Consider the following 12,845-nt stretch of genomic DNA (forward strand, 5'->3'; position numbering starts at 1 on the left):
CTTGAAGGACCAGGGCAGCGGGCTCAAGGGAACATCACCACCTTGGTTTTGAGGCGGCGAGGACAGCGAGGAAGGAGAAACAGCGTGTTGGACGGGGAACGTGGGGCTCCGGAGGAACAAGAGAGTAAAAGTGCAGAGCAACGTGACCACAATCCTATCAATAAAAGGGAGAAAGGTCTCCAAGGTTGTGTGAGTATGAATCAGTCACTGTGTTTGCACTTAAGTCAGACGAATGCTCGTTCACGCTCAAACTGTTTAAACAAATATTTGGCGCAGTGTGGTTGGCAGGTGGGATGGATGGATGTGGTTAGCAGTTACGCTGGCAGTTACTGATCGGGTTACGGCAGAGCCTGGTTCAAGGCCAACCTCCGTTTCCCTCTGTACATTAGCCCTGGGATGCGGGGAGGACGTGTTTGCCAGCTCGGCTCGACTGCCAACGGGCACACAATTGGTCCAGCTTACAGTATTACAGAACTGCCTCGGCAGCAGTTGGCAGGGAGACGCACCAGGTCCGCACAGCTCCAGATGTTAGTGAGTGGTTTTCTTTTACCTGATGTGTGTTGAGCCCCTTGGCACAGGAGGCAGGTACGATAAATGGCCGTTATAACGAGAGAGAGAAAGTACTTGCATTTCCACAGCATCCTTTCACAACCTCAGGACGTCCCAAAGCGCCTCACAGCCAATTAATTACCTGCTGAAGGGCAGTCGCTGTTGTAATGGAGCAAAAATGTTTAAGATAATTGGCAAAAGAACCAAAAGGGAGATGAGGAGGATTTTTTTTTGAACGCAACGAACTGCAATGATCTGGAATGCGCTGCTGGAAGGGCGCTGGGACCAGATTCAATCATAACTTGCAGAAGTCAATCGGATAAATGATTGAAGGGAAAAACGTGGATAGTTCTTTGTAAGATGGGCTGAATGGCCTCCTTCGGTGCTGTCTGATTCTATGACTCGATAAGGCGGCAGCCGATTTGCGCACAGCAAGCTCCCACAGATATCAATGAGATAAATGACCAGATAATCTGTTTTTAGTGATGTTAGTTAACAGAGAACTTTTGGGCCACGGCAACTCTTCTTAGCAATAGTGCCGTGGGATCTTTCACGTCCACCTGAGGGAGCGGACGAGGTCTCGGTTTAACGTCTCATCCGAAAGACGGCACCTCCCACAGTGCAGCACTCCCTCAGCACTGCACTGGTGTATCTGTCACGTATCTTACATTATTATATATAACTGTATCCTAACATGCTATACATGACTGTAATAAGATATGACCTGTAACCACAAGCATACTTTACCACCAGGGGTGCACTTACAAGAGACAGGTATATAAGGACAGGTCTCAGGAAAGTGCAGCATTCCAGAGAAATAAAGGTGCAGGTCCAGAGTGACCTTGACTTCACTACATGCCTCGTGTGAATCTGTACTGAGGGGACAGGACTTTACAGTGGCGACGAGTTACGGGATTACAGAATCCACAGAATGGCGAACAACGGGTCAGATGAAAAGTACAATGCGGGAGACAATTGGGAGGACTTTATAGAAAGGCTCCAGCAAAGCTTTGTAACCAAAGACTGGTTAGGCGACAATAAGGCAGACAAGAGAAGAGCCCATCTCTTGACCAGCTGTGGCTCGAAAACATACGCTTTAATGAAGGATCTGTTGGCACCCGAGAAACCAACAAGCAAGTTGTTTGAAGAATTGAGCACACTGGTAAGAGACCACCTGAAGCCAGCGAGCAGCCTACACATGGCCAGACACTGGTTCTACAACTACAGATGCTGTGTGGGCCAGAGCATACCCGACTTCGTGGCGGAACTTCGGAGGTTGGCTAGTTTATGTGAGTTCTCCGATGAACTGAGGAGAGAAATGCGGAGAGACTTTTTCATTGAAGGAATAGGCCACGCAGGCATATTCCGAAAGCTCATAGAGACCAAGAACCTGACCTTAGAGGCAGCAGCACTGGTTGCACAGACATTCTTGGTAGGGGAAGAAGAAACGAGGTTGATTTACAATGCAGGTACGACAACTAACGAAATATCGGAACAAGAAGTTCACAGCACTAAACAAGCTGCTACCCCCACACACAGACAAAACCGGGAGAACAGGCTCTCGACAGCAGGCAGAAGCCATCAAGGGCCACAGGAACGGCCGTTCACACCTCATCAACCCACAATGCGAGCAATCAACTACAAACTGAGAGAAGCTCAAGAGAGATCAGCCAGACGCAGCTCATTCTTTGGGAACACTTTGAACAATGGGACAGGTCTGTGCTGGAGGTGTGGGGGTGGGCACTCGTCAAGGGGGTGTCGATTTCAGCAGGCTGTTTGCAGAAATTGTGAATATACAGGGCATTTGGCCCGCATGTGCAAAAAAACGGCAGCTCGGCTGGTATACGAATCGGATGGGTCAGAAAGCGGACCAGAAGATGGTGGGGACAGTACCCGGGACACCGATGTACAGCGGGTCAACATGATCAATGGCCGCTGCTCCTACAACAGGACGCCTCCTATAATGATGAGGGTCCTACTCAATGGGATATCTGTCAACCTGGAGCTGGATACGGGAGCGAGTCAATCTCTCATGGGCGCTCAACAATTTGAACAACTGTGGCCGCATAAAAGAGACAGACCAAAACTCACAAGGATCGACACCAAACTAAGGACCTATACCAAAGAAATCGTACCAATCCTCGGCAGCACCATGCTCTCTGTCACACACAAAGGGACAGTGAACCGACTTCCCCTGTGGATTGTTCCCGGAGACCCCCCAGCACTGCTGGGGAGAAGCTGGCTGGCAAAACTAAACTGGAAATGGGATGATGTCCATGCCATGTCATTAGAGGAATGGACCTCCTGCTCAACAGTTATAAAGCGATTTGAACATCTCTTTCAGCCAGGTGTGGGCACTTTCAAAGGGGCCAAAGTCAAAATCTACATCACACAGGATGCTAGACCGGTCCATCACAAGGCCAGAGCTGTACCCTATGTGATGAGGGAAAAGATTGAACACGAATTAGACAGGCTTCTGCGGGAAGGCATTATATCACCTGTGGAATTTAGCGACTGGGCGAGTCCCATCGTCCCAGTCATGAAGCCTGATGGATCCGTACGAATCTGTGGGGACTACAAATCTACCATAAACAGAGTCTCCCTACAGGACCAGTACCCGCTGCCCAGGGCGGAGGACTTATTTGCCACATTGGCTGGAGGTAAACTTTTCTCAAAATTAGACCTCACATCTGCGTATATGATGCAAGAATTGATCGAGGAATCCAAGCTACTCACCACCATCAACACACATCGAGGCCTTTTCATGTACAATCGATGCCCATTCGGCATCAGGTCGGCAGCTGCCATATTCCAGCGCAACATGGAGAGTCTGCTCAAGTCCTTCCCGGGGACAGTTGTATTTCAAGACAACATACTTATCACGGGCAGGGACACTGGCTCCCATCTCCGTAATTTGGAGGAAGTACTAAAGCGGTTGGATCAGGTAGGCCTACGAGTCAAGAAATCCAAGTGCCTGTTTCTCGCACCCGAGGTTGAATTTTTGGGCAGAAGGATTGCCGCTGATGGAATCCGCCCAACAGAGTCCAAAACAGAAGCAATTTGCCTGGCACCCAGGCTCCGGAATATCTCAGAACTGCGCGCCTTTCTCGGGCTACTCAATTACTTTGGGAACTTTATGCAGAACTTAAGCATGCTGCTGGAGCCTCTCCACGTGCTACTCAGGAAGGGGTGTGATTGGTTTTGGGGGGACGCCCAGGAACGCGCCTTCAATAAGGCACGCAACCTTCTGTGTTTCTTTGACCCAGGTAAAAAGCTAGTTCTCACATGCGATGCGTCAGCGTATGGGGCCACGTGCGTTTTGCAACATGTCAATACTGCGGGTAAATTACAATCCATAGCTTATGCCTCCAGGTCACTTTCGCGGGCAGAACGCGGGTACGGAATGGTAGAGAAGGAGGCGCTCGCGTGCGTGTACGGTGTCAAAAAGATGCACCAATACCTTTTCGGAGCCAAGTTCACGTTAGAAACTGACCACAAGCCCCTCACGTCCCTCCTATCTGAGAGCAAGGCAATAAACGCCAACGCCTCGGCGCGAATTCAACGGTGGGCACTCATGCTGGCGTCCTACGACTATACCATAAGGCACAGACCAGGCACAGACAACTGTGCCGACGCGCTCAGCAGGCGACCCCTGGCGACCACGGAAGGGTCCGACGAACAGGACTGTGAGATAGTCATAGCAATCAATGCCTTTGAGTCCACAGGTTCGCCCATGACTGCTCGCCAAATCAGAGCCTGGACGGCCAGGACCCCACGTTATCCTTAGTAAAAAGATGTGTCCTAACTGGTGACTGGGCAGAGGCTCGCGATGCCTGCCACGAAGAATTAAAACCCTTTCACAGGCGCATTCCCTGAGCTATCACTACAAGCAGACTGCCTGATGTGGGGTAGCCGAGTAGTCATGCCTCTGCGAGGCAGAGAGGCATTTGTCCGGGAGCTCCACCGCGAGCACCCGGGGATCATTCTCATGAAGGCCATAGCCAGATCCCACGTCTGGTGACCTGGTATTGATGCGGACTTGGAGCTCTGCGTCCGAAGGTGCACCATTTGTGCCCAACTCAGCAATGCCCCCAGGGAGGCTCCCCTGAGCCCCTGGCCCTGGCCTACCAAACCGTGGTCGCGGGTGCACATAGACTATGCGGGCCCATTCATGGGCAAAATGTTCCTCGTAGTGGTAGATGCATTTTCAAAGTGGACCGAATGCACCATTTTAAACTCGAGCACAACCTCCACTACTGTGGAGAGCCTCGCAACCATGTTTACAACACACGGAATAGCTGACAATGGTCCGTGCTTCACCAGCGCAGAATTCCAAGACTTTAGAATTGACCACGGCAGAAATCACGTCAAGAAGGCACCATTCAAGCCGGCCTCCAACGGCCAGGCAGAGAGAGCAATGCAAATCATTAAACAAGGCATGCTTAAAATCCAAGGTCCCACGCTGTAGGGTCGCCTGTCGTGACTGCTGCTGGCATACAGATCTCGTCCGCACTCATTGACTGGGATTCCCCCCCGCGCAACTGTTGATGAAAAGGACTTTAAAAACAAGGCTCTCATTAATCCTCCCAGACATGCACGAAATCGTTGAGGCAAAGCGCCGTAAGCTGACTGAGTACCATGACAGAAATTCGAGGGGGAGATGGAATGAGATCGGGGACAAAGTGTTTGTACTAAACTATGGCAGGGGTCCCAAATGGCTTGCAGGGACAGTAACAGGCAAGAAAGGAAACAGGCTACTGGTAGTGCAAATGGACAATGGCAAAACCTGCCGGAGGCATGTAGACCAAGTCAAAAGCAGATTCACCAACAACACTGCGGAACCAGAGGCAAACTACAATGTGGAACTCGCACCACACCTGGTGGACAGACAGAGGGAACAACCTGAGGAAAGGGCAATCCCAACAGACAGCCCAGGCGAAATACCAGCAACCACACCCAAAGAAAAATAGACACCAAGGCAAACAACTGAACCACAACTCAGATGCTCCACGCGAGAGCTTAGACCACCTGAGAGCCTGAACCTATAAAGACAATAAGACCTTGGGGGAGAGTGATGTCATGTAGCTTACATTATTATATATAACTGTATCCTAACATGCTATACATGACTGTAATAAGATATGACCTGTAACCACCAGCATACCTTACCACCAGGGGTGCACTTGCAAGAGACAGGTATGTAAGGGCAGGTCTCAGGCAAGTGCAGCATTCCAGAGCTGTGAAATAAAGGTGCAGGTCCAGAGTGACGTTGACTTCACTACATGCCTCGTGTGAATCTGTACTGAGGGGACAGGACTTTACAGTATCAACCTAGATTTATCTGCTCAAGTCTCTGAAGTGGGAACTTTCTGACCCAGAGCCGAGAGAATGCTATACATGAATTGATTTCAACATCTTAACATGTACATGTTACTTTGTGCTCATTTACATTGTGAGCATCCCAAATCCCCACTATTGTTCCCAATGCTGTGACCGTCATTGTGAGAAGGAGCGATCAGCCTCAGCCACCTCGTCAAGCCTCTTGACATCCAACATTTTCAAACCTGAATGGGAATCCTGATTCGGTTTTGCAAAAGTTTAGCGGCTGTGTGTGCGGTGGGTGAGAGGGGGGGTGGCAGGGGGAGGGATGGGGGGATGGGGGGAGGAGGTTGGTGGGGGGGTGGGGGTGGGGTGGAGGATGGGGGAGGGGTGGGGGGGATGTGGGGGGGTGGGAATGTGGGCGGGGTGGGGGGTGATGTGTGGGGGGGATGGTGGGGTGGGGGGATGTGGGTGAGGGAGGTGATGTGTGGGGAGGGTGATAGTGGGGGGGGGGTGTGGGGGAGGGGAGGGGGATGGTGGGGGGCTGGGTGGTCGGGGGAATGTGGATGGGGGGGTAACGTGTGGGGGTGTGATAGTGGGTGAGTATGTGGGGGAGGGTGAGGGGGATGGTGTTGGGGGGGATGGTGGGGGGCAGGGTGGTGGGGGGGTTACTGCCAATCCCCTGGGGCTGCAGTTTCTCCGTGTTCTTTGCTCCACCCTATAAAAGAACCCGAGGAACACTGCGGAGTAGAGATCAATCCATCACGCTGATTGTAAGGCCTGTGCCAGTCAGCCAGCCAGAGAGGCGGGCATGCACAGCTTATGAGTCATATTTTCTACCAGTAATTACAGCAGCCTGCTGCTTACCTAATCAGCAAACAATCTACCCAGCTACACAGCAAAGCTCCCACTGCTCATTCCGCTTCCACTGCTGGCACTCAACTTCTTTCCCAATTTAACACTTTGTGCCACGGTTATTTTTTAGTCATTATTTTTCCTTTCTCTCTCTTACCATAAGTCCCTTTCAGCCATGGGTAGTACACTCGCCTCAGAGTCAGAAGGTTGTGGGTTCAAGTCCCACTCCAGGAACTGGAGCACATAAATCTAGGCTGACACTCCCAGTGCAGTGCTGAGGGAGTGCTGCACTGTCGGAGGTGCCGTCTTTCGGATGAGACGTTAAACCGAGGCCCCGTCTGCTCTCTCAGGTGGGTGTAAAAGATCCGATGGCACTATTTCGAAGAAGAGCAGGGGAATTATCCCCAATGTCCTGGGCCAATATTTACCCCTCAATCAACATCACTAAAACAAATTAATCTGGTCATTATCATATTACTGTGTGTGGGAGCTTGCTGTGCACAAGTTGGCTGCCGCATTTCCCACATTACAACAATGACTACACTCCAAAAGTACTTCATTGGCTGTAAGGCACTTTGGGACATCCTGAGGGCGTGAAAGGTGCTATAGAAATGCAAGTCTGCCTTTTCTTTATTTGTACTGAGATCTGAGTCAGAGTTGGCGTCTGTGTGCTGAATCCCAAAATCAGACCGAGGCAGATGTACCAGCTCTCCTGCATTTGGCAGAATCTCACCCACACAGAGATCACGATCCTGTCCCGTGTACCCGTCATGGGGAAGCAAAAGAGTGACATGGAGGGAGGGCCATCCCAGCATTCATAGCAGCACTGAAAGTCCCCTATTAAAACGACATAGGCATTCTAGTCTCTGAGCTTTTTTTTAACCATCACAGATACGTCAGTAGACCCAGTTCCATCGCTGGGTGTTGACCCTCAAGTGAGAGAAAACAATTGCAAACTCCACTGCCAAGTACGTTGATGCAAAGAGTGAAAGAGAAGTGGAGACAACAATAATTATCTCCTTCAACACAACTAACCAAGGGTGTACCTATCGGGAAAGGATGAACAGGCTGGGTTCCTTTTCTCTTGAAAAAAGAAGGCTGAGGGGTGACCTAATAGAGGTCTTTAAAATTATGAAAGGTTTTGATAGAGTGGATACAGAGAGAATGTTTCCGTTTGTGGAGAAGAGTACAACTAGAGGCCATCAATATAAGATAGTCACCGAGAAATCCAATGGGGAATTCAGAAGAAACTTCTTTACCCAGAGAGTGGTGAGAATGTGGAACTCGCTGCCACAGAGAGTGGTTGAGGCAAATAGTATCGATGTATTTAAGGGGAGGCTAGACAAGCATATGAGGGAGAAGGGAATAGAGGGTTATGCTGAGAGTTAGATGAGGAAAGACGGGAGAAGGCTCGAGTGGAGCATAAACACCGGCATGGACTGGTTGGGCCGAATGGTTATTTCTGTGCCGTATAATCCTATGGGACCAAATTTGGTGAAGGCCTCCACCCGCCCAAGTGCCACCCAAAGGATTGCCAATGGCCCCCGAGGTTTTCATCAAAAAGGTCCTTCAAAGGTCGGCGGGTGGCAAATGAACGACTTACGCCGACAATCTGGGCGGCAGCCGGCGGGAGCTCCCAATCTGGGCGGCAGAGGCGTTTGCTGCCCAAGTGCCGCAGAGGATGGAGTCGGGCCCACGCAGGGTCGAAGACCTGAAAAGGAAAAGCCTTAAAAAAAAAACCATCGGAAGACCTGCAGGAGACCCCATCCAGGTAAGTTGCTGTGAAGAAAAAAATTATAAAATGTTCACTTACCTTTTTATCAGGTTCTCCAGACTCACCGTCGGGGACAGACCGGCCTGCAGTCAGCGGTCCACCCCCGTTCTGCCGCCGAGTCCCGCCTACTCCCGGCCGCGTCCATCCGGGAGCTCGGCGGGCGGGAGCTCAGTTGCGCCACTCGGCCGTCCGCTGACGTCAGCGGGTGGTTCCCGCCGGTTCTCCCCTCCCGCCCGCTCCAGACCAAATCAAAAGTGGCACTGGGCGGAACTCGAGGAGGAATATTGACGGCACTGGGCGGTAAGGTATCAATTTCGGGTCCATCCCAGGGTACCTCATCAGACTCCAAGCAAGAGTTGGGAAGATGATCATAGGCAGGTTTTGGGAAGACAGTGGGGCCAGAGATGTTGGAAGATGCAGTGAATTAGGAAGAGAATTCCGGAGCTCTGGAACACAGGAAGGAATATAGGAACAGGAGTAGGTCATTCAGCACCTTCAGCCTGCTCCACCATTCAATTCAATCATGGCTGATCTGTACCTCAACTCCATTTACGCACCTTGGTTCTGTAACCCTTAATGCCCTCGCCTAACAACACCCCGTCAATCGCAGTTTTGAAATTGACCCCCAACCTCAACAGCTTTTTTGGGGAGAGAGTTCCAGATTCCCAGCACCCTTTGTGTGAAGAGTGCTTCTTGACATCACCCCTGAACGACCTGGCTGTAATTTTAAGGTTATGGCCCCTTGTTCTGGACTCTCCAACCAGAGGAAATCGTTTCCCACTATCCACCCAATCAAATCCTTTAATCATCTTAAACACCTCAATTAGATCGCCCCTTAATCTTCTATATTCAGGGGAATCTGTTCTTAGTGTCCACAACCTGTCCTCAAACTCATTGGGGAGCAAATGGAGGGTCAGCAGTGCGGAGGGTGCGAGCTGGGCCATGGGGGTAGGGTTACACTGTCCCGAGTCTTTGGGGGTGGATTTGTAAATGAGGATGAGGTTTTGGAGTCGGTGGGCTGGGAGATTGGGGTGCTGGGGCAGGTTGTCAAGCACAGGGGTGATGGGTCAACGGAGACAGATAGAAAAGAGAAAAATACGTCGGCAAAGGCAGAGCGAAGCGGATAAGAAAGAGGAAAGGAATACAACCTAGAATGACATGGAATGTACGGCACAAAAACAGGCCATTTGGCCCAACGGATCCATGCCGGTGTTAATGCTCCACACCAGCCTCCTCCCACCCCTCATCATCTCACCCTATCGGCAAATCCTTCTATTCCTTTCTCCCTCATATGTTTATCTAGCTCCCCCTGAGTGTATCGACACTATTCGCCTCAACCAGTCCCTGTGGTAGTGAGTTCCACATTCTCACTGCTCTCTGGGTAAGGAGTGGGTGGTGCTTGTGGGTCCTCCGCATCCCACGTCACACGTGCATATTACCACTTTTATCAGGAAGCAACATTGAGGTGTACCATTTGTGGTCTCGCCTAGAATTTGTCCGCTGGTGAACGGCACAGAAGGCAGTGGTGGGGCAAAGTCAGCAGGACAAAGGGCTGAGGATTAGGGTTACGGAGAAAAATTCCCTGATACACCTTACTAACTGACGTCTCCGCGACAGAAAGATAATGGAGGAACCTTAGACCGTCAGGCCTTTTTGTGTCCGGTTTAATTTATTTTTTATGATATTCCAGACAGCCCCGTTCAAAACTAAATTGGTGGAAACCCAATTATGGAAAGACTTACTGTTAAATGTCTGAGAGCAGCAGTCTCGCTGTCGAAAACGCAGACTGATTACATCTGTAATGTGTCACTGTCTGAAACGCACTCCAACCTGTAAAGTATCACTGACATGTAGCACAGTGCAGAGAAAGATGCACCATTGCCCAGTTCATTAACATCCAGTACTGCCCCATCCAACAATATTTTCTGCATCATCTCTACATTTTATTTATTCATTCGCGGGATGTGGAGGTTGCTGGAAAGATCAGCATTTATTGCCCATTCCTAATTGTCCTCGAGAAAGAAAGAAAGACTTGCATTTATGTAGCGCCTTTCACAACCACCGGACATCTCAAGGTGCTTTACAGCAAATGAAGTACTTTCGAATTGTAGTCACTGCTGTAATATGGGAAACGCGGCAAGTTCCCGCACACAGCAACGTGATAATGATTGAGGGATAAATATTGGCCCCAGGACACCGGGGATAACTCTGCTGCCTCGCTTCTTCAAGATAGTGCCATGGGATCTTTTACATCTACCCAAGAGATCAGACAGGGCCTTGGTTTAACATCTCATCCTGAAAGATGATACCTCTGACATTGCAGCACTCCCTCAGCACTGCACTATCAGCCTTGATTTTTGTGCTCAAGTCCCTGGAGTGGAACTTGAACCCACAACCTTCTGACTCAGAGGTGAGGGTGCTGCCCACTGAGCCACAACTGGCACTTGATTATTGAGTGGCTTGTTAGGCTTTGTTGTTTTTACAACAATCCAGAGTATCATGGTCACCATTACTGATACTAGCTTTTTATTCCAGATTTATTTAATTAACTGAATTTAAATTCCTCACAGCTACCATGATGGGATTTGAACTCATGTACTCGATCATTGGGCCAGGTCTCTGGATTATTAGCCCAGTAACATTACCACTATGCTACCGTTCCCTGCATGCGGCAGCAGTTGCCAGCCCTGTTGCATGTCCATCTCACCTGAGGAGCCAGTTCTTCAGAGCAGGGCTTAATATTTATTCCTCCATCAACATCGCTAAGAAAAAACAGATGACCTGGAATTTTACAGCCCAGAAACAGGCCATTCAGCCCAACAGGTCCGTGCCGGTGTTTATGCTCCACTCGAGCCGCCTCCTATCCCTCTTCATCTCACCCTATCAGCATAACCTTCTATTTCTTTCTTAACTGCATCGATACTATTTGCCTCAACCCCTCCCTGTGGTAGTGAGTTCCACATTCTCACCACTCTCTGGGTGAAGAAGTTTCTCCTGAATTCCCGATTGGATTTATTACTGACTATCTTATATTGATAGCCCCTAGTTCTGTTCCGCCCGCAATTGGAAACATCCTCTTTACACCTACCCGATCAAACCCTTTCATAATCTTACAGCCCTCTTTCATGTCACTCCTCAGCCTTCTCCTTTCTAGAGAAATGAGCCCCAATCTTTCCTGAGATGTAAAACCTCTTACTTCTGGTATCATCGTTGTAAATCATTTTTGCACCTGCTCAAGCACCTTTAGGTAATATGGAGACCAGAACTGTGCACAGAACTTCAAGTGTATACTCTCATCATTATCACGTTGCTGCTTCTGGGAGCTTGCTGTGCGCAAATTGGCTGCCACGTTTCCTACGTTACGACAATTACTACACTTCAAAAGTACTTTGTTGGGTGTGAAGCGCTTTGGGACATCCTGAGGTCGTGAAAGGCACTATAGAAATGAAAGCCCTTTCTTTTTTGAGTGGGATAAGCTGTTAGGGACCAGCTGAGGAAAGGACAACTCATTTTGCAGAAGGATACCCTTAAAATGAAGATTTAGCCTCTTTCTAATTGTGAAACTGTGGGTGATGGTCGATGGTGCAGGACTTGAAATGATGGTTATATGACACCAAGCTTAGGTTTTAGAAGTCTGTAAATTGCAAGAGGAAGGGAAGAGTGAGTTAAGTGAAGAGTTCCATGGTTTTAAGATACTGGGATAGAAAGAATTGTAAAGGGTGGGGTGGGGTATGTTGTGGTCTCTATGAGGGGGTCAGGTTCCCTTCTGACCAACTTGAGCGGTTTCGAATCCCTCCCACTCCCTTGGGTTCTGTACTCTGGATTTATTTGTGGGATGTGACAAAAGTGCAGAGGACGCTGGTTTAATGCAAAGAACTTTGGTTTTATTACAGTCAGGGTAATACTGGCTTACTACTCTAGTAAGAAAATACAAGGCCAAACTTACAATCACTCAAATAAAGAACAATACAAGGAAAGGTACAAGGTCAAACTTATAATCATTCTAATAAAGTACCATACACTACACATTCAAAGGGGGTTGCAGTAAAATTATATCTCCCACCTCCCAATACCTAATTCTAGCTAGGTTAGACTCCAGGGCAGGCAGGGACTTATGCTTACCAATCCTTTTGATAGTTAATGGTAGATGGTGATGTTCTTCCTTCCTTCAGGACTTCAAGACTTCAAGGCTGGAGAAGTTAGTTTTACAACTGTCGCGTTGGTTTCTTTCCTTGTCTTGATGAGGTAGTAGCGACCACCTCTCTCCCCTCTCACTAACCTCTCACTAACCTCTCTCTCCTCTCTTTCTCTCTCTTCTCTCTAACCTCTGTTGAAAACAGTGGCCAGT

This window comes from Pristiophorus japonicus, chromosome 12 (assembly GCF_044704955.1).
Source record: "Pristiophorus japonicus isolate sPriJap1 chromosome 12, sPriJap1.hap1, whole genome shotgun sequence".
NCBI classification, from domain to species: domain Eukaryota; kingdom Metazoa; phylum Chordata; class Chondrichthyes; family Pristiophoridae; genus Pristiophorus; species Pristiophorus japonicus.